The sequence below is a fragment of the Bos mutus genome, chromosome 28 (genome assembly GCF_027580195.1).
Source record: "Bos mutus isolate GX-2022 chromosome 28, NWIPB_WYAK_1.1, whole genome shotgun sequence".
Lineage (NCBI taxonomy): Eukaryota > Metazoa > Chordata > Mammalia > Artiodactyla > Bovidae > Bos > Bos mutus.
Genome location: NC_091644.1, coordinates 4,524,128 through 4,547,657, shown reverse-complemented (window position 1 = coordinate 4,547,657; position 23,530 = coordinate 4,524,128).

The window sequence follows — 23,530 nt, the reverse complement described above, 5'->3', positions numbered from 1 at the left end:
CAAGAAAATTAGACATACCAAGGGAACATTTCATGCAAAGATGGGCTTGATAAAAGACAGAATGGTATGGACCTAACAGAAGCAGAAGATATTAAGAAGAGGTGGCAAGAATACACAGAACTGTACAAAAAAGACCTTCATGACTAAGATAATCATGATGGTGTGATCACTCAACTAGAGCCAGACATCCTGGAATGTGAAGTCAAGTGGACCTTAAGAAGCATCACTATGAACAAAGCTAGGGGAAGTGAGGGAATTCCAGTTGAACTATTTCAAATCCTAAAAGATGATGCTGTGAAAGTGCTTCACTCAATATGCCAGCAAATTTGGAAAACTCAGCAGTGGCCATAGGACTGGAAAAGGTCAATTTTCATTCCAGTCCCAAAGAAAGGCAATGCCAAAGAATGCTCAAACTACTGCACAATTGCACTCATCTCAAACGCTAGCAAATTAATGCTTAAAATTCTCTATGCCAGGCTTCAACAGTACGTGAACCGTGCACTTCCAGATGTTCAAGCTGGTTTTAGAAAAGGCAGAGGAACCAGAGATCAAATTGCCAACATCCGGTGAATTATCAAAAAATCAAGACAGTTCCAGAAAAAATATCTACTTCTTTATTGATTATGCCAAAGCCTTTGACTGTGTGCAGCACAACAAACTACGGAAAATTCTTAAAGAGATGGGAATACCAGACCACCTTATCTGCCTCCTGAGAAATCTGTATGCAAGTCAAGAAGCAACAGTTAGAACCGGACATGGAACAACAGACTGGTTCCAAATTGGGAAAGGAGCATGTCAAGGCTGTATATTGTCACCGTGCTTATTTAACTTACATGCAGAGTACGTCATGAGAAATGCCAGGCTGGATGAAGCTCAAGCTGGTAGCAAGATTGCCAGGAGAAATATCAATAACCTCAGATATGCAGATGACACCAGCCTTATGGCAGAAAATGAAGAAGAACTAAAGAGCCTCTTGATGAAAGTAAAAGAGAAGAGTAAAAAAGTTGGCTTAAAAGGCATTATTCAAAATCTAAGATCATGGCACTCGATCTTCATGGCAAATAGATGGGGAAACACTGGAAACAGTGACAGACTTTATTTTTCGGGGCTCCAGAATCACCACAGATGGTGACAGCAGCCATGAAATCAAAAGAAACTTGCTCCTTGGAAGAAAAGCTATGACCAACCTAGTCAACATATTAAAAAGCAGAGACATTACTTTGCCTACAAAGGTCGGTCTAGTCAAAGCATGATTTTTCCAGTCAGTAGTCATCTACAGATGTGAGAGATGAACTATCAAGAAAGCTGAGCACCAAATAATTGATGCTTTTGAACTGTTGGAGAAGACTCTTGAGAGTTCCTTGGACTGCAAAGAGATCAAACCAGTCAATCCTAGAGAAAATCATTCCTGAATATTCATTGAAAGGACTGATGCTGAAGCTGAACTCCAATACTTTGGCCACCTGATTGAAAAACAGTCCTAGGAAAAGACCCCGATGCTGGAAATGATTGAAGGCAAGAGAAGAAGGGAATGACAGAGGATGAGATGTTTGGATGGCATCACCAACTCAATGAACATGAATTTGAGCAAGCTCCAGGAGTTGGTGATGGGCAGGGAAGCCTGGCGTACTGCAGTCCATGGGGTCACAAAGAGTCAGACATGACTGAGTGACTGAACTTAACTGATATATATATCCACTCTGTTTTAGATTCATTTCCCATATATGGGATTACAGAGTATTGAGTACTGTTCTCTGTGCTATACAGTAGGTTTCTATTAGCTATCTGTTTTATATAGAGTAGTGTATATATGTCGATCCCAATTTCCTTATTTATCTCTCCTCCCCTTTCCCAACTGGTAACCATAGGTTTGCTTTCAATATCTGTGACTGCATTTCTGTTTGTAAATAAGTTCATTTGTACCATTTTTTTTAGATTCCACATGTAAGTCATATCATATGATATTTGCCTTTTTATTCTGACTTACTTCACTCAGTGTGACAATCAGTAGGTCTATCCATGTTGCTGCAAATGGCATTATTTCATTCTTTTTTATGGCTGAGTAATAGTCCATTGCATTTATGTACCACAGCTTCTTTATCCACTCCTCTGTTGATGGACATTTAGGTACATGCCATTTCCTTCCATGTCTTGGTTATTGCAAATAGTTCTGCAATGAACATGGGGGTGTATGTATCTTTTTGAATTATGTTTTCTCCAGTATATGCCCAGGAGTGGGATTGCTGGATCACATGGTAGTTCTATATTTGGTATTCAGTATTCTTAATAATAAGTGTTTCTCTTACTTTAGACTCCTAGTTCTGGAACTTCTTTGTATAATTTTCTGTCTTTAAAATCTCTGCTTCTTAATGTCACTCTTCTTAATGTCACATTACCTTTGGGGTCCCCAGGTCACTCGCTTAGATGGATCATCTTTGTGGAAATATTTCTTTCTTAGAAGTCCTAGAAACATTCACAAAATGGGGAAAATATAAATCTCACTAACATTTTTATTGTTGTTTAGTCACTAAGTTATGTCCAACTCTTTTGCAATGCCATGGACTATAGCCTGCCAGGTTCCTCTGTCCGTGGGATTTCCTAGGCAAGAATACTGGAGTAAGTTTCCATTTTCTTCTCTAGCAGATCTTCCTGACCCAGGGTTCAAACCTTTGTTTCCTTCGCATCTCCTGCATTGCAGGCAATTTGTTTTTATACTGCTGAGCTACTAGGGAAGCCCAACATTCTTAGTATTGAAAAAAAAGTATCAATAGACGAACTATAAGTTCAAATACATTGGATGTTTTACATGTCTAAGTTTCTATTCTCCTTGCTTGATCACTGTGAGAGCAGAAGAGAGCAAATGTCTGGTCATCAGCACCACTCAGCTTCATGGTAGAGCTTCCCTCTGTCCCCAGGACAACATAACATTCCTGAGGAGTCCTTTTTTGAATATGAGTCACCAGAGACTATGGGTCTTCTCATAAGGCTGCCAAATTGTCCTGCAGAGAGCAGTATTTTGGATTTATTGTTTTTGTCATCTTGATTTTAATATCAGTATTGTGCTGGTGGTCTATGACATAGCACAGACGTGGGTGTCCCTGCTCACTCTCTGACCTTGCATATAGATAAGTAGCTGACCTGTGGTTCACTTAGAAGAACTTGAGACTTTGTTAAGCACCGAGTAGGCAATTTTATGTGCAGCACAGACCATACACAGCAGAATGTAACTGCATCCACATCCCCATTGTCCAATAACTGTGCAAACATGCTGTGTTGTACCACATTTTTTATTTTTTAAATGGATGCTCATGATAATATTGTCCTTTGGATGGTTTCCATCTGTCTTGATTTTGCATTACTCTTCTAAGATAAAGAATATTTAGCGGTTTCTTTCTTTGTGGTCGGTTTTGGAATACCCTAAAGTTGTCCCTGGGCTTCCTCGGTGGCTCAGTGGTAAAGAATCTGCTTGCAAATGCAGGAGACACGGGTTCAATCCCTGGGTTGAGGAGATCACCTGGAGAAGGAAATGGTAACCCACTCTAATATTCCTGCCTGGGAAATCCCACGGATGGGGAGCCTGGTGGGCTATAGTCCATGGGGTCGCAAAAGAGTAGGACATGACTTAGCAACTAAAGAGAAACAACAACAAAAAGTTGCCTCTATTCAAAATTATAGACCATCTTGCTTAGTTTGTGTTCTATTGTTATGGGACTAGGTCTTTCTTTAACTGCTTGACCTATTCCCACCTGGACATGAGTGAGTTTGCATTTTATTTTTATGAATATGGAGATTCCCACTGGTGGCTCAGAAGGTAAAGAATCTGCCTGCAGTGCAGGAGACCCAGGTGTGATCCCTTGGTCTGGAAGATCCCCTGGAGAAGGGAATGGCAACCCACTCCAGTATTCTTGTCTGGACAAAATACACCTAAATCAAAAATTACAATTCAAAATTCATGTAAACCTGAGATTAATTTTATCACTATCAGTGACAAAATGGATATTGGTCTTCAAAGACTAAACCTCTAGACATCGATTATGGATCAGGTCATAGCCATGTGCAGCACATTGTCTGGGCTGCCAGAGCACTCTGTTCTCTTGCATTCACATGGTCATGGGTCCAGCTGATTTAAAGAACACAGCTAAAGCAAAGCAATCACAAGCTAGATTTTTGCTGAGGATGTCAGCATGGGAAGCTAGATTTCCTGATACCAGAACCACAAGCATTTCACTTACTGTGGTTAATTATTAAGTGTCAGGGCTGACCCTCAGTATAGCCCCAACCACTTCTCCCTTAATCAGGGTGAGAGAGAGGAGAGAGTGTGTGTGTGTGTGTGTGGGGGGATCAACGAAGGTCAATACATTTTCTCTTTCAATGACTGTCAGGTAAAGAGCAAGGGATGAAGTGAGGTATTAACAGTTTTTCATTAAACTTAGGAGGTCTGAGATGGCAATATTAAAAAAAAAAAAAAATGCCTTCCCTGGGAAATGATGCCTTGTTGTGTTACCCCCATATGGGGAAGATGCTTTGTTTACTGAATCACCTTTGCATTTTCTCTTTGGATCCCACCTTGAAGGGATGTACCATTCTATTAATTTAGAAAGAAAAATGCCTAGTTTTATACACTGCTTAGGTAAGTAGGGATGGGTTTGTTACAGCATTGATAAATTGCTATACCAACTGTGTTCAAATTGTCAAAATTTTCCCAAATTTCATTCGATTCCCCAGGTTTTTAAAGTGAAACAATTATTATGACTCCCAAAAATTAACACCTCAGTTATGGGAATGGCTGTTTATTGGTTCCTATAGCCAATACATCTCCTTCTGAGGTGTGACTGTAAGAGTGCTCAGAGGTCTAGAAGCGGTAAGGCTTGAATGACTCCACAGTTGATGCTTTGAGTGCTTTAAATGTGATGAATTCTAAAATAAATCACCTGCTTTTGCTGAAATAAGTCAAGTTTGGATGATGTAAACATGGAGCTAATTATTCTGTCCAATTGACTTTAAAAAATAGCCACTGCTTTAAGGACTATATAAGATATAGACTGCGCTTCAAAAACAGCAATTCCTGATGAGTGAATTTTTTAGGCAGCAAAAAAATGCCTCTTTCAAATTTGTTAAACTGATATACAAATGGTAAAGAAGCATTTGAAAAGATGTTCTACATCATATTTCATGAGAGAAATTGCAATTAAAATAATGAGATACCACTATACACTTGTTTGTTGTCATCGTTCAGTCACTGAGTCATGTCCGATTCTTTGCGATCCCTTGGACTGCAGCATGCCAGGCTTCCCTGTCTTTCACTATCTCCTGGAGTTTGCTCAAACTCATGTCCATTGAGTTGGTGATGCCATCCAACCAGCTGTTGGATGTTACAATGACCAACCATTGTCGGGAGCCGCGTTAGGCATTACTGACAAAATAGAGGCACGACCTCCAGCCCCCTCTGCTCATTCCGCAGGCACAGATCCTGGGATGAAGGAGTTAGGCCTTGTAATTCTGACTTGTCTTTTGCTCTCCTCGGCTGAGTTGACTGAAAAGGAATATTAAGGTGCTTATTGTTCTTGAAAGGAGCATGAGAAGGCACAAAGCCTTCTGCACCTGTGCTCAGAAAATAATTCATAAAGTTAATCATTGACATTTGTTAAAGGACTTTTACAAAAGAATGTTCCAGGATGAGCATATAGGCTGTGGCTTGAGGCCATGGGAGGGATTGCTATCTGAAGCCTATTTGTGAGAAGAATGTTTATGGCAAAGGAGTTTACTGAATTTAGGGTTTAGAAATAATTAAAATAGTTAGAAGTTAAAGATTTAAGGAATGTTGTAAAGTTAGCATATTTTACTATAGCTTATAGAAGTTAGGAATTTTTAGAGACACTATAGTTAGAAGACTTTTTAAGAGATAGTGAGCTCAGGATGTTAGAGGCAAACAGGATTTAGTAAGATAAGTAGTAAACTGAGGAATGTAGCATGAGTTACAATGTAATCACAAGTTAACTATAGGACACATTAGAGGAGGTAGATAATAGATGATAAGGCTGATTCCGAGAGAGAATCGCTGAGGCAGGAACTCTGAAGAGCAACAATGATTTATGGAGATAATAAATCTGGGAGAGGGGGAACTAAAAATGTCAAACCTCTGGCCTAATGTTTTTGTAAAAGTATAAAAGAGAATCTTAAACTTGAAATAAACAGACAGTCCAAAAAAACTGAGAGGCTGTCTCATTCGCCGACACCATTCACCTCTTCAGGTTGATCCCTGGCTGCTGGAGTTGGACTCCGCAAACCATGTCATACACTTGTTAGAATGACCAAACTCCAAAATACTGAGAGCATTTACTGTCAAAGATACGGAACAAGAAGAACTCTCATTCATTGCTCGTGAGAATGCAAAATGGTACAACCACACTGCAAGACAGTTCATCAGTCTCTTAAAAACTAAACACACTCTTACTGTATGTGCTAGCAGTTATACTCCTTGGTACCCAAAGAAGGTGAAAATTTATGTCCACACAAAAACTTGCACATGGATGTCTACAGCAGCTTTATTCATTACCAAAACTTAGAAGATGTCCTTCAGTTTAAGTGAGTAGATAAACCATGGTATATCCACACAATGGAATATTATTCAGTGCTTAAAACCAAATAATTACCAAGCCACAAAAAGTACAGAGATGACTTCCCTGGTGGTACAATGGAGAAGAATCTGCCTGCCAATGCAGGGGACACACGTCCAATCCCTGATCTGGGAAGATCCCTCATGCTGTGGAGCAACTAAGCCCGTGCACCACCACTATTGAGCCTGTGCTCCCCAGTCCAAGAGCCGCAACTACTGAGCCCATGTGTGGCCACTACCGAAGCCTGTGTGCCATGGAGCCTGTTCCCTGCACAGCGGTAGCCCCTGCTATGAGAAGCCCATGCACCACAGCTAGAGGAAGACCACACGCAGCAACACAGACCTGGCACAAGCAAAAGTAAATAAATATGCTTTTAAAAAGTACGGATACTCTTACATGCATATTTCTAATTGAAATAAGCCAGTCTGAAAAGATTTCTTACTATATGCTTCTAAAGCTATACAGATAGTAAAAATATCAGTGTTTGTTTGCTAAGGGTTGTGAGGAAGGAGGAATGAATATACAAAATGGAAGAGTTTTAGGGCAGTGAAACTCTTCTTTATGATACTATAATGAGATATATATATACATATATATATATATATATAATTATACTGTTGTCCAAATCCATAAAATGTACACCATGTGTGAACTCCAATGTAAACTGTGGACTTCATGTGATAATGATGTGTCAATTTAGACTCAATAATTACAACAAATGTATTACTTTGGTGGGAGATACTGATAAATAATGGGGGGGGGGAAGGCTATGAATGTGTGGGGTGGGAGATGTGTAGGACAATGTTATACCTTCCTGTCAATTGTGTTATGAACCCAAACTACTCTAAAAACATAGTTTCATTAAACATTCTGTATGCTGGTCCACAGGTATAATATCTGGAGAGATAATTGCCTACCTTGCTCCCCACATTCTTTTTTTTTTTTTCCTTTTTTTTTAAATTTTATTTTTAAACTTTACATAATTGTATTAGTTTTGCCAAATATCAAAATGAATCCGCCACAGGTATACATGTGTTCCCCATCCTGAACCCTCCTCCCTCCTCCCTCCCATACACCAAAATAAACTCAAAATGGATTAAAGATCTAAACGTAAGACCAGAAACTATAAAACTCCTAGAGGAGAACATAGGCAAAACACTCTCCGACATACATCACAGAAGGATCCTCTATGACCCACCTCCCAGAATATTGGAAATAAAAGCAAAAATAAACAAATGGGACCTAATTAACCTTAAAAGCTTCTGCACATCAAAGGAAACTATTAGCAAGGTGAAAAGACAGCTCCCCACGTTCTTAAGCCTGTTTGCATTTGATAATAAAATCAAACCATGACAGAGAGTCAAGTTAAATATAAGCTGTTGGTCCCCTTGAAAGAAAGTGAAAGTGAAGTCACTCAGTCGTGTCTGACTCTTTGTGACTCCATGGACTGTAACCTACCAAGCTCCTCTGTCCATGGGATTTTCCAGGCAACAGTACTGGAGTGGATTGCCATTTCCTTCTCCAGAGGATCTTCCCAACCCAGGGATCGAACCTGGGTCTCCCGCATTGTAGACATACGCTTTACCATCTGAGCCACCAGGGAAGTCTTCCTATTTCTCTCCTTTGGTCATTCCTGTGTCATTCTATCCTCATTTCTCTGCAGAAAACTCAATGTAAAAATAGAATAAGTCAATATACTTCAAAGATGATGTATTTTCTCTTTAATTCAATCATTTCACAAACATATTGTATCTGTAATATGTGTCATACTCGGCTGTGCTTTCAGGGGGATCTTGTGTAGAATAAACCAACATCACTCTTCTCAAGGAGGGTGAAAAAGAGGAATATTAGATGAGGGGAATTTGGAAATAACACACAAAAGCAATAGAAAAGATTTTAAAAGCCCAACATTTGTTCTTTGAGAAGATTAACAAGATAGACCTCAGGCAAGACTAAACAAGAAAAATCAGAAAGTACAAATAAATACCAAATGAAAGAGGGATAATTTAGACACATTAGAGATTTAAACATATTAAAACAACAATTAGAGAAGAGGAAACCAAACAGCATGCATATGACAAGCTGTTCAAACTCATTAGTAATATGAAAAATGCAAATTAAAACAACAATGGGATATCTCTTTAAACCATGTAGACTGGAAAATTAGAAAGCTGGATGATGCCAAGTGTTACCAGGGATTAAGAACCCTGGGAGTAAGAACCCTGATTCACTGTGAATGGGAGTAGACTAAGGCTACCACCCAGGAGAGTAAGTTGTCAGTACCTAATCAAATTCAGGGGAAATACACTTCATGACCTAGCATTTACACTCCTGGCTCTACCTGCTGTGAGAGTTAATTTTACATGTCAGTTTGACTGGGCTATGGGATGCCCAGATATTTGTCAAGCATTCTGGTTTGTGAGGGTCTTTTGGATGAGATTAACATTTAAATTGATAGACTGCACTCCACAATATGTGTGGGCTTTATCCAATCATATGAAGGCTTGGATAGAACAAAAATACTAACCCTTCCTCAGTAAAGTAGAACTTTTCTTATCTGTCAGTCTCCAAACTGGAACATCCATTTTTTTTTTTTTTCCTGCCTTTGAACTAGAATTGAACAGCTCATCCTGAACCTTGGGGCTACACCATCATCTCTCCCAGGTCTCCAGTCTGTAACTCCCCCTGCAGAACTTGGAACTTTTCAGCATCCATAATCATGCCAACCAATTCCTTATTGTAAATTTCTTGATATACTAACACACACACACACACACACACACACCCTATGGGTTCTGTTTTTCAGTGAACCTTGACTAATACACATACGAGGGCACAGATAAGGGTCCTCTTATTTATGGAGGTAGAAAGTGACTAGGTCAAACATGATGTGATCACAATGAACCAAACAGGGTGAAGACAGAGTGCTTAGTGAATAAAGAAACAGAATGAGATGCATTGTACAATATCATTAGTGTAAATTGAAAATGTATGCATGCAAAGCAACAGTGTACATTTTGCAAAGCAAATGCCTATTTTGCAAGGATACAGTTTTTGATATGAATGGAAAGACATGTAGTGAATACATTAAAATTTTGCCTAATGTGGGTGAGCAGGCCGCATGAAAATAAGAGGACACAGCTAAATAATTAAACTAATAAACAAATAAGAGGAGAGCTTTACACAGGCCAGCAGAAATAATATACTAAGAATTAAGTAGTATGATTAACTTACTTTTGCACTTTAAAGGAAATAAAGGAATCTGACATTATCAATTTAGATTATTTTAGACAAGACAATTTTAAAAAAAAATCAAGCATTCCAGGATGAGAAGCTCGCAAATTCTTAGAGTTGGAAGGGTCCCTTGAGACCACTGGTCCAGTGTACCTCATGATACAGAATATCCTCCCAAACCTCTCTAGGAAGTGTGTGTGCAGCTTGGGACAGAGCACCTGGGTGATGAAGAGCTCAGAGTCACCGACAGCAGAGATAATGTTGTCTCTGGGTAACTGACAGCTAGACTGATCTTCAAAATGTGATTAAAACTCTGTCTCCTCGAGATTCCTGGCTGGTTCTAGGCTTTAGTTTCCTTTTTCCTGATTTCCGTTGACTCATTAAGATATTAAGAAGAGGTAGCAGTAATACACAGAACTATACAAAAACAAAACAAAACAAACAGTCTTAATGACATGGAAATCACAATGGTGTGGTCACTCACCTAGAGCCAGACATTCTGGACTGTGAAGTCAAGTGTGCCTTAGGAAGCGTCACTATGGGATAAGAAAGCTGTAGTACATATACACAATGGAGTATTACTAAGCCATTAAAAAGAATACATTTGAATCAGTTCTAATGAGGTGGATGAAACTGGAGCAGAGTGAAGTAAGCCACAAAGAAAAACACCAATGCAGTATACTAATGCATATGTATGGAATTTAGAAAGATGGTAACAATATCTCTATATGCAAGACAGCAAAAGAGACACAGATGTATAGAACAGTCTTTTGGACTCTTTGGGAGAGGCGAGGGTGGGATGATTTGGGAGAATGGCATTGACACATGTATAATATCATATGTGAAACGAATCGCCAGTCCAGGTTCGATGCATGATACAAGATGCTCGGGGAAGGTGCACTGGGATGACCCAGAGGGATGGTATGGGGAGGGAGGTGGGAGGGGGATTCAGGATGGGGAACACGTGTACACCCATGGAGGATTCATGTTGATGTATGGCAAAACCAATACAATATTGTAAAGTAATTAGCCTCCAATTAAAATAAATAAATTTATATTTTTTTAAAAAAGGAAGTGTTACTATGAACAAAGCTAGTGCAGGTGGTGAAATTCCAGCTGAGTTATTTCAGATCCTAAAAGATGATGCTGTTAAAGTGCTGGACTCAGTATGCCAGCAAATTTGGAAAACTCAGCAGTGACCACAGGACCAGAAAAGGTCCATTTTCATTCCAATCTCAAAGAAGGGCAATGCCAAAGATGTTCAAACTACTGCACGATTGCACTCATTTCAGAAGCTAGCAAGGTCATGGTCAAAATCCTTCAAGCTAGGATTCAACACTACGTGAACTGAGAACTTCCAGATGTACAAGATGGGTTTAGAGATGGAACTGAAACCAGAGATCAAAATGCCAGCATTCACTGGATCATAGAAAAAGCAAAGGAATTTCAGAAAAAAACATCTATTTCTGCTTCATTGACTACGCTAAAGCCTTTGTGTGGATGACAATAAACCATGGAAAATTCTTCAAGAGATAGGAATACCAGACCACCTCACCTGCCTCCTGAGAAACGTGTATGCAGGTCAAGAAGCAATAGCTGGAACCAGACATAGAACAATGGACAGGTTCAAAATTGGGAAAGGAGTACATCAAGGCTGTATATTGTCACCTTGCTTATTTAACTTATATGCAGAGTACATCATGTGAAATGGCAGGCTGGATGAAGCTCAAGCTGGTAGCAAGATTGCCAGGAGAAATATCAATAACCTCAGATATACAGATGACATCACCCTAATGGCAGAAAGTGAAGATGAACTAAAGACCCTCTCAATGAAGGTGAAAGAGGAAAGTGAAAAAGTTTCCTTAATATTCAAAATTTAAAAAACTAAGGATATGTTAGTCCTATCACATCCAGTCCTACCACTTCGTGACAAATAGATGGGGAAAAAGTAGAAACAGTGTCAGATTTGATTTTCTTAGGCTCCAAAGTCACTGTGGAAAGTGACTGCAGCCATGAAATTAAAAGATGTTTGCTCCTTGGGGAAAAAAAAAAAAAAAAACTATGACAAACCTAGACAGCATATTAAAAAGCAGAGGCATCACTTGGCTGACAAAGCTCTGTCTAGCCAAAGCTATGGTTTTTCCAGTAGTCATGTATGGATGTGAGAATTGGACCATAAAGAAGGCTGAATGCCAAAGAATCGATGCTTTCAAACTGTGGTGCTGGAAAAGACTCTTGAGAGTCCATTAGACTGCAAGGAGATCAAACCACTCAATCCTACAGGAAATCAATCTTAAATTCGTAACTATAATCTATATATATATTTTTAATTCTAAAGGCTCATGGTATCTAGTAAGGACTGGAATATTGAATGGTTGTTTTGATCAAAAAAGGCAAAATTATTGTCTAAGTAGCTCTTACTCATAGCTTAGAAAAGAAGAGAAGCTAAAGGCAGTGGAGAAAAGGAAAGATACATCCATTTGAATGCAACAGTTCAGTCGCTCAGTTGTGTCTGACTCTTTGTGACCCATGAATCGCAGCACACCAGGCCACCCTGTCCATCACCAACTCCCGGAGTTCACTCAGACTCACGTCCATCGAGTCAGTGATGCCATCCAGCCATCTCATCCTCTGTCGTCCCCTTCTCCTCCTGCCCCAATCCCTCCCAGCATCAGAGTCTTTTCCAATGAGTCAACTCTTCACATGAAGTGGCCAAAGTACTGGAGTTTCAGCTTTAGCATCAGTCCTTCCAAAGAAATCCCAGGGCTGATCTCCTTCAGAATGGACTGGTTGGATCTCCTTGCAGTCCAAGGGACTCTCAAGAGTCTTCTCCAACACCACAGTTCAAAAGCATCAATTCTTCAGCGCTCAGCCTTCTTCACAGTCCAACTCTCACATCCATACATGACCACAGGAAAAACCATAGCCTTGACTAGACGAACCTTTCTTGGCAAAGTAATGTCTCTGCTTTTGAATATGCTATCTAGGTTGGTCATAACTTTCCTTCCAAGGAGTAAGCGTCTTTTAATTTCATGGCTGCAATCACCATCTGTAGTGATTTTGGAGCCCAGAAAATAAAGTCTGACACTGTTTCCACTGTTTCCCCATCTATTTCCCATGAAGTGATGAAACTGGATGCCATGATCTTCGTTTTCTGAATGTTGAGCTTTAAGCCAACTTTTCACTCTCCTCTTTCACTTTCATCAAGAGGCTTTTGAGTTCCTCTTCACTTTCTGCCATATGGGTGGTGTCATCTGCATATCTGAGGTTATTGATATTTCTCCCGGCAATCTTGATTCCAGCTTGTGCTTCTTCCAGTCCAGCGTTTCTCATGATGTATTCTGCATATAAGTTAAATAACCAGGGTGACAATATACAGCCTTGACATGCTCCTTTTCCTATTTGGAACCAGTCTGTTGTTCCATGTCCAGTTCTAACTGTTGCTTCCTGACCTGAATACAAATTTCTCAAGAGGCAGATCAGGTGGTCTGGTATTCCCATCTCTTTCAGAATTTTCCACAGTTTATTGTGATCCACACAGTCAAAGGCTTTGGCATAGTCAATAAAGCAGAAATAGATGTTTTTCTGGAACTCTTGCTTTTTCCATGATCCAGCGGATGTTGGCAATTAGATCTCTGATTCCTCTGCCTTTTCTAAAACTAGCTTGAACATTAGGAAGTTCACGGTTCACATATTGCTGAAGCCTGGCTTGGAGAATTTTGAGCATTACTTTACTAGCATGTGAGATGAGTGAAATTGTGTGGTAGTTTGAGCATTCTTTGGCATTGCCTTTCTTTGGGATTGGAATGAAAACTGACCTTTTCCAGTCCTGTGGCCACTGCTGAGTTTTCCAAATTTGCTGGCATATTGAGTGCAGCACTTTCACAGCATCATCTTTCAGGATTTGAAATAGCTCAACTGGAATTCCCTCTCTTCCACTAGCTTTGTTCATAGTGATGCTTCCTAAGGCCCACTTGACTTCACATTCCAGGATGTCTGGCTCTAGGTCAGTGATCACACCATCGTGATTATCTGGGTCATGAAGATATTTTTTGTACAGTTCTTCTGTGTATTCTTACCACCTCTTCTTAATATCTTCTGCTTCTGTTAGGTGCCTACCATTTCTGTCCTTTATCGAGCACATCTTTGCATGAAATGTTCCCTTGATACCTCTGATTTTCTTGAAGAGATCTCTAGTCTTTCCCATTCTGTTGCTTTCCTCTATTTTTTTGCACTGATCGCTGAAGAAGGCTTTCTTATCTCTTTTTGCTATTCTTTGGAACTCTACATTCAGATGTTTATATCTTTCCTTTTCTCCTTTGCTTTTCACGTCTCTTCTTTTCACAGCTATTTGTAAGGCCTCCCCAGACAGCCATTTTGCTTTTTTGCATTTCTTTTCCATGGGGATGGTCTTGATCCTTGTCTCCTGTACAATGTCACGAACCTCCGTCCATAGTTCATTAGGCACTCTATCTATCAGATCTAGGCCCTTAAATCCATTTCTCATTTCCACTGTATAATCATAAGGGATTTGATTTAGGTCATACCTGAATGGTCTAGTGGTTTTCCCTACTTTCTTCAATTTAAGTCTGAATTCGGCAATAAGGAGTTCATGGTCTGAGCCACAGTCAGCTCCTGGTCTTGTTTTTGCTGACTGTATAGAGCTTCTCCATCCTTGGCTGCAAAGAATATAATCAATCTGATTTCGGTGTTGACCATCTGGTGATGTCCATGTATAGAGTCTTCTCTTGTGTTGTTGGAAGAGGGTGTTTGTTATGACCAGTGCATTTTCTTGGAAAAACTCTATTAGTCTTTGCCCTGCTTCATTCCGTATTCCAAGGCCAAATTTGCCTGTTACTCCAGGTGTTTCTTGACTTTCTACTTTTGCATTCCAGTCCTCTATAATGAAAAGGACATCTTTTTTGGGTGTTAGTTCTAAAAGGTCTTGTAGGTCTTCATAGAACCGTTCAACTTCAGCTTCTTCAGCGTTACTGGTTGGGGCATAGATTCGGATTACTGTATTATTGAATGGTTTGCCTTGGAAATGAACAGAGATCATTCTGTCGTTTTTGAGATTGCATCCAAGTACTGCATTTCGGACTCTTTTGTTGACCATGATGGCTACTCCATTTCTTCTGAGGGATTCCTGCCTGCAGTAGTAGATATAATGGTCATCTGAGTTAAATTTGCCCATTCCAGTCCATTTTAGTTTGCTGATTCCTAGAATATTGACATTCACTCTTGCCATCTCTTGTTTGACCACTTCCAATTTGCCTTGATTCATGGACCTGCCATTCCAGGTTCCTATGCAATACTGCTCTTTACAGTATCGGACCTTGCTTCTATCACCAGTCACATCCACAGTTGAGTATTGTTTTTGCTTTGGCTCCATCCCTTCATTCTTTCTGGAGTTATTTCTCCACTGATCTCCAGTAGCATACTGGGCACCTACCGGCCTGGGGAGTTCCTCTTTCAATATCCTATCATTTTGCCTTTTCATACTGTTCATGGGGTTCTCAAGGCAAGAATACTGAAGTGGTTTGCCATTCCCTTTTCCAGTGGACCACATTCTGTCAGATCTCTCCACCATGACCGACCCATCTTGGGTTGCCCCACGGGCATGGCTTAGTTTCATTGAGTTAGACAAGGCTGTGGTCTTAGTGTGATTAGATTGACTTGTTTTCTGTGAATATGGTTTCAGTGTGTCTGCCCTCTGATGCCCTCTTGCAACACCTACCGTCTTGTATTTCTCTTACCTTGGACATGGGGTATCTCTTCACGGCTGCTCCAGCAAAGCGCAGCCACTGCTCCTTACCTTGGACGAGGGGAATCTCCTCACGGCTGCCCTTCCTGACCTTCAACGTGGGATAGCTCCTCTAGGCCCTCCTGCGCCCGCACAGCCACGGCTCCTTGGGCGTGGGACTGGTCCTCCTGGCTGCTGCCCCTGGCCTCTGGCGTCGGGTTGCTCCTCCCGGCCGCCGCCCCTGGCCTCGGGCTTGGGGGTGTGGGGTAGCTTCTCCCGGCCGCCGCCCCTGACCTCAGACGTGGGGTAACTCCTCTCATTGCAGCCCCTGACCTAGGACGCAGGGTAGCTCCTCTCGGCTGCCGCCCCTGACCTCGGACTTGGGTAGCTCTTCTCAGCCGTTCTTGCGCCGTCACAGCCTGGAACTCTCAGCCGCTGCCCCTGACCTCGGACGTGGGGTAGCTCCTCACGGCGGCTCTTAGTGTGCCGGTCGCAGCCGCCTGCGCTTAGCGCGCTGGTCGCAGCCGTCTGCAAGGAGAAATAAGAAAGGCTTCCTCAGTGATCAATACAAAGAAATGGAGGAAAACAATAAAATGGTAAAGACCAGAGATCTCTTCAAGAAAATTAGAGAGAACAAGGGAACATTTCATGCAAAGATGGGCACAATAAAGGACAGAAATGGTATGGACCTAACAGAAGCAGAAGATATTAAGAAGAGGTGGTAAGAATACACAGAAGAACTATACAAAAAAGATCTTCATAACCCAGATAACCACGATGGTGTGATCACTGAGATCACTAGATCACTAGAGCCAGACATCCTGGAATGTGAAGTCAAGTGGGCCTTAGGAAGCATCACTATGAACAAAGCTAGTGGAAGAGAGGGAATTCCAGTTGAGCTATTTCAAATCCTGAAAGATGATGCTGTGAAAGTGCTGCACTCAATATGCCAGCAAATTTGGAAAACTCAGCAGTGGCCACAGGACTGGAAAAGGTCAGTTTTCATTCCAATCCCAAAGAAAGGCAATGCCAAAGAATGTTCAAACGACTGCACAACTGCACTCATCTAACATGCTAGCAAAGTAATGCTCAAAATTCTCCAAGCCAGGCTTCAACGGTACGTGAACCATGATCTTCCAGATGTTCAAGCTGGATTTAGAAAAGACAGAGGAACCAGAGATCAAATTGCCAACATCCATTGGATCATAGGAAAAGCAAGATAATTCCAGAAAAACATCTACTTCTTCTTTATTGATTATGCCAAAGCCTTTGACTGTATCAGTTCAGTTTCAGTTCAGTTCAGTCACTCAGTCGTGTCCAACTCTTTGCAACCCCATGAATTGCAGCACTCCAGGCCTCCCTGTTGATCACCAACTCCAAGAGTTCACCCAAACTCATGTCCATCAAGTCGGTGATGCCATCCAGCCATCTCATCCTCTGTCGTCCCCTTTTCCTCCTGCCCCCCAATCACAACAAACTGGAAAATTCTTCAAGAGATGGGAATACCAGACACCTGACCTGCCTCCTGAGAAACCTGTATGTAGGTCAAGAAGCAACAGTTAGAACAGGACATGGAACAATGGAAGCAATGGACTTTCCCAATGGTTCCAAATTGGGAAAGGAGTATATCAAGGTCACCTTGCTTATTTAACTTATATGCAGATCACATCATGAGAAATGCCGAACTGGATGAAGCACAATCCCGAGTTATGATTGCAGGGAGAAATATCAATAACCTCAGATACTCAGATGACACCACCCTTATGGTAGAAAGAGGAACTGAAGAGCCTCTTGATGAAAGTGAAAGAGGAGAGTTAAAATGCTGCCTTAAAACTCAACAGTCAAAAACCTAAGATCATGGCATCTGGTCCCATCATTTCACAGCAAATAGATGGGGAAACAATGGAAACATTGACAGACTTTATTTTCTTGGGCTCCAAAATCACTGCAGATGGTGACTGCAGCCATGAAATCAAAAGACGCTTGCTCCTTGGGAGAAAAGCTATGACCAACTTAGACAACATATTAAAAACAGAGACATTACTTTGCTGACAAAGGTCGATCTAGTCAAAGCTATGGTTTTTCCAGTAGTCACATATGGATGTGAGATTTGGACTATAAAGAATGCTGAGCGCTTTTGAACTGTAGAGAAGTTCGAAAGACTTCTTGAGAGAAGTCTCTTGAGAGTCCCTCGAACTGCAAGGAGATCCAACCAGTCAATCCTAAAGGAAATCAGTCCTGAATATTCATTGGAAGGACTGATGCTGAAGCTGAAACTCCAATATTGTGCCACCTGATGGGAGGAACTGACTCATTTGAAAAGACCCTGATGCTGGGAAAGATTGAAGGCAGGAGGAAAAGGGAATGACAGAGGATGAGATGGTTGGATGGCATCACCAACTTGATGGACATGAGTTTGAGTAAGCTCCCGGAGTTGGTGATGGACAGGGAACCCTGGCATGCTACAGTCCATGGGGTCACAAAGAGTCAGACATGATGAGAGACTGTACTGAACTGAACTGAAACATCAAATAGAAATGAAATTGGATGAATATTCAGAACCATGTCATTAAATCTGAAATTTAATCCATCAGGAAGGTCATTGCATTTTCTATCATTGGTGCCCATTCATTTAAAAGTAAGGATGATACAGCCTTGCTCCTATGAAGAATGCATTTAGATAAGAATGCAGTAACTCAAGAGAAAAACACTAGATAGCTCCAGTTTCTTTAAACATGGTTATACAGTGACAGACTAGATGTTTCAAACTAATTCTTTCACTAGCAACAAATAAAAAAGTTGAGAACATGCAGAAAGATTTGTCTTATTAACATCAAATACCAAACAAGATATTGAAGCTTACTGGATCAAGTCACTGGCTGAAGATACAAGCAGAAAGTGTAGAACACGGGCTTCCCTGGTGGTCCAGTGGTTAAGATCCTTCCTTGCAACACAGGGGACTTGGGTTTGATCCCTGGCCAGGGAACTAAGATCCCACATGCCTCAACTAACCCTGCATGCCGCAAGTATAGAACCCACAACTAGAGAGTCTGTGCATGACAACGAAAGATCATGAGTGTCTCAACTAAGACCTAACACAGCCAAATAAATAAAAAATGTTTTAAAGTGTGGAACAGAATGCTCTGCTCATGGATATCTTCCTAGGCGTCAGGAGGGAAGCAAGCAGGAGTTTGGAGCTCTGTGAGCAGACAGGAGGCAGGTTAGCACTGAGCTAGGTCACTACATGACAGGGATCAGAGAAACTCCTCTCTGTCACACACACACACACACACACACACACACACTCACACACACACTGAGATCTTGTTTCCTGTCTGTGCTTCCCTAACAAACAGCTGAGAAGTGAACAGAGCTTTCGGATGCCACTTGGGGTTGACAGGATGGGAGCTCATATCCACCAGAGGCAGAAGTTAAGAGGAACACCTCACACAACAGAAGTTATTAATTTGTTTCCCCAAATATTCCCTTTGACAGTCTAATGATGCTTAAATGCTCATTCTCAGAATAATTTTTAGATGCTTTATACGTATATAATTAAATACTTAGGATTACAAAGAGAAAACATATTTTATATGGAAAAACTTACCAACATGTATATCACCATAAAATTTATTCTATTTAGTGTGCAAGTCTATGAATTTTGACAAAGCATACAATTCAGGAACCACTGGAAGCTATAAAATATAAAATACTTCTATCACCTCAAAAATTACCTGTGGCTCCTTGTTGTCACCTGCTCCACCAACCTCCAGCCCTGGCAACACTGGTTTGTTTTTCCCCTTCTAATTTTACCTTTTTTTCTTCTTCTTCTTTTTTTTTTTTTTTACAATATCATATAAATGAAATCCTATAACATATAGTCTTCTCAGTTAGATTTCCTTAATTCAGTATAATGCATTTGAGATTCACCTGTTATATTGCCAATATCTGCTGGATCATAGAAAAATCAAAGAGAATTTTAAAAAAAGCCATCTACTTCATTGACTGGGCTAAAGCCTTTGACTGTGTGGATCACAACAAACTGTGGGAAATTCTTAAAGAGATGGGAATATCAGACCACTTACTTGCCTCCTGAGAAGCCTGTATGCAGGTCAAGAAACAAGAGTTAGAACTGAACATGGAACAATGGACTGGTTCAAAATTGAGAGAGGAGTACGTCAAGGCTATATTTTGTCACCCTGCTTATTTAACTTCTATGCAGAGTACATCATGCGAAATGCTGGGCTGGATGACTCACAAGCTGGAATCAAGATTGCCGGGAAGAATATCAACAGCCTCAGATATGCAGATGACATCACCCTAATGGCAGAAAGAGAAGAGGAACTAAAGAGTCTTGAGAGTGAAAGAGGAGAGTGAAAAAGTTGGCTTAAACTCAACTTTCAAAAAACTAAGATCATGGCATCCGGTCCCATCACTTCATGACAAATAGATGGGGAAAAAGTAGAAACAGTGACAGACTACATTTTCTTGGGCTCCAAAATCACTGCGGACGGTGGCTGCAGCCATGAAATTAAAAGATGTTTTCTCCTTGGAAGAAAAGCTATGACCAACCTAGATAGATGCTAAAAAGCAGAGACATCACTTTGCCAACAAAGATCTAGTGAAAATTACAGTTTTTCCAGTAGTCACACACGGATATAAGAGTTGGACCGTCAAGAAGTCTGAGCGCTGAAGGACTGATGCTTTTGAATTGTGGTGCTGGAGAAGATGCTTGCAAGTCTCTTGGACTGCAAGGAGATCAAACCAGTCAATCCTAAAGGAAATCAATCCTGAATATTCGATGCTGAAGTGGAAGCTCCAGTACTTGGGCCACCTGTTGCAAAGAGCTGACCCATTGGAAAAAACCCTGATTCTGGGAAAAACTGAGAGGAGGAAAAGAGAACCACAGAGTATGAGATGTTTAGATAACATCTCTGCCTCAATGGACATGAGTTTGCGCAAACTCCAGGAGATAGTGAAGGACAGGGAAGCTTGGCATGCTGCAGTCCATGGGATCACAAAGAGTCAGACAGGACTTCATGATTGGACAACAACAACAATTATATATATATATATATATATATATATATATATATATATCTCAATAGGTCACTGCTTTTTGTTCTTGTGTAGTAGTCCAGGGTATTTACATACCATAATTCATTTATCAGTTCACTCCTTGAAAGACATTTTGGTTTTTCCAGACTTTTTCTGATTAGGAAAAAAAGATGCTGTAAACATGAAATACAGTTTTTTTGTGTATGTGTACATAAGTTTTTGGTTCTTTTGGGTAAATAAGAATTTTTGGGTCTACCTGTTTTATCAAAAACCTGAGGATTTAGAGTATTCTTGAGCAAGTGGGGAACTCTTTTTTTCAAATTCTTAACACATGCTGTCTTAAAAGGTGGAACTATTTCATTTCTTGGAGGATTCTCCATGCTTTTCAATCAATAGGAGGAGAGTCTGATAAATTAGTGAGGTTACTGTGTGCTGATAATGGCTTTCTTTTTAATAATTTCATTAAACCTAAAGAAAGCTTCTTGATTTTCATGATGAAGGGTAATCATTTCCCTTGTTCACCTGTTGATTCACCCTGTAAACATTTTTTCATCTGAACAGTGTGATTATCTTATTATGGATGAGGTCTCACTGGGTGGGCTTTTGTTGGTTATCATTCCATGTCTGGCATGAACTGATACTCAAGGTCTTACCAAGCCTATCTCAGTCTTGAGAGTGATTCCTTAGAGCAGTGGCTAAAGTAAAGGCAGCCTAATATGAGTTTGTGGTGGGCAGGGGGTTGGGTCCCAGACAAGCATTGGAGAACTGTATTAGTTCTAGCTCAGCTGTGTGTGACTCTTTGAGACCCCATGGACTGTGTAGCCCACCAAGCTCCTCTGTCCATGGGATTTCTCAGGCAAGAATACTGGAGTGGATTGCCATTTCCTACTCCAGAGGATCTTCCCAACCCAGAGATCAAACCCTGCTCACATGCACTGCACGTGGATTCTTTACTGTTTGAGCCACCAGGGAAGTCCTGTTCTAGCTCTGTCACCAACTATCTACATGAGCTGACTGAGCACTTTTTCTCCATGGGCATCAGTTTCAAGGCTCAGACTTGAAGTAAAGGGCTCAGGGCACAGAAATCCAGGAGGCAGTGGCTCTCACGACAAGCCTAAGATCCTGTGAGCAAGTGCCCTTCAAATTTTGCACCTTTGGTGCCTCACTCCCTTTATCCCAGTCCTGGCATAGATGATAATTTCTAAGATTATATATTTATCTAATCCTTTGACCCAGCAGTTCCACTTCTAGGAATTGATAACAAAAATGCACAGACAAAAGTAGAAAAAGAGATATGCTCTTGGCGTTCTTTGCAGGAATATTTGAAATATCAACAGACTGGAAACAACCCAGATGACCGACAGTCCCCAGATAGGAAACTGGATGAATAAACTATATATTATTCCACAGTGGAGTACTAAACAGATGTGAAAACCAATGAGGAATGTCTCTATATGTTAATTTGTGGAGTTCTCTAAGCTATCTTATTGTCTGAAGATAAAGGAGAGAAGAGCATATAGCCTGCTATCTTTTATCTAAGAAAATTGAGAATACTAAATTTTGTACGTATGTGTGTGTATGAAATTAAATATAGTTGGGGAATAAAACAGAAATATCCTAGGAGGGACAGTGTTAGAAACTAGATGTATTTGAATGTGCCTTGTTTTATAAGTTTAATTTCAGAATCAAATACATGAAAAATTGAGAAGTGATATAGAAAGATGAAATTAAATACTTTTCTACTGGTGGCTAATCATTCAGAGTGGATCTATTACAACTGACTCAAAAGCTCCAACCATTTGACTAATATCCTAGTGGGATATGTTCTCAGAGAGAAAAACTCAACAACAGTAAAAAAAAAAAAAAAATCTCAATTTTTTTTACAGTAAACATCTTGTTACTGTTATTTATTATTTGTATTTGACTGTTTGTGAGACTATTAAGTATGTGTATTTTGGGATTCATTGAATGAGTAATTCTATGATATTCTACTTCAATTGTCCCTATGTCCTAGAATACTGAGATTCAAACTATCATTTATAGATCTGTTACACAAAATAGATATATAAGATAGATGTCTGAAAAGTGAAAGTGTTAGCTATTCAGTCATGTCCAACTCCTTGAAACCCCATGGTCTGCAGCCTGCCAGGCTCCCTCTGTCCATGGAATTCTGCAGGCAAGAAAACTGGAGTGGGTGACCATTCCCTTCTCCAGGGGATCTTCCCAACCCAAGGATCAAACCTGGGTCTTCCTCATAGAGGGAAATTCTTTACTATCTGAGCCACCAGAGAAGTCCATATGTCTAGACAGAGATAAATATACATACACATACACACAAGAATATACATTAAATACCTTTATAAATACATACATATGTGTCTGTGTATTTTCTAGCTCTGTTCCCTGAAAATGTCTTGGAAACCTAAAAATCAATAGCAAGGAACTATCATGACTCACAGATTATAGTATTGAAATGACATTTCATACTCAGAATAGCCAGATCTCCTTTAAGAATGACTGCCTCTAAGTCTGGGGCTGCTGCTGCTAAGTCGCTTCAGTCATGTCCGACTCTGTGCGACCCCAGAGACGGCAGCCCACCAGGCTCCCCTGTCCCTGGGATTCTCAAGGCAAGAATACTGGAGTGGGTTGTCATTTCCTTCTCCAATGCATAAGAGTGAAAAGTGAAAGTGAAGTCTCTCAGTCATGTCCAACTCTCAGCAACCCCATGGACTGTAGCCCACCAGGCTCCTCCATCCATGGGATTTTCCAGCAGTATAAGATTGTCATGGAATATCTTTTTATACTGGATAACAAGAACTCTATCAACTGGGAGGATCATGTCTAAGCAAATTTGAAGCCAAACTGAGTAAGTTGTTAT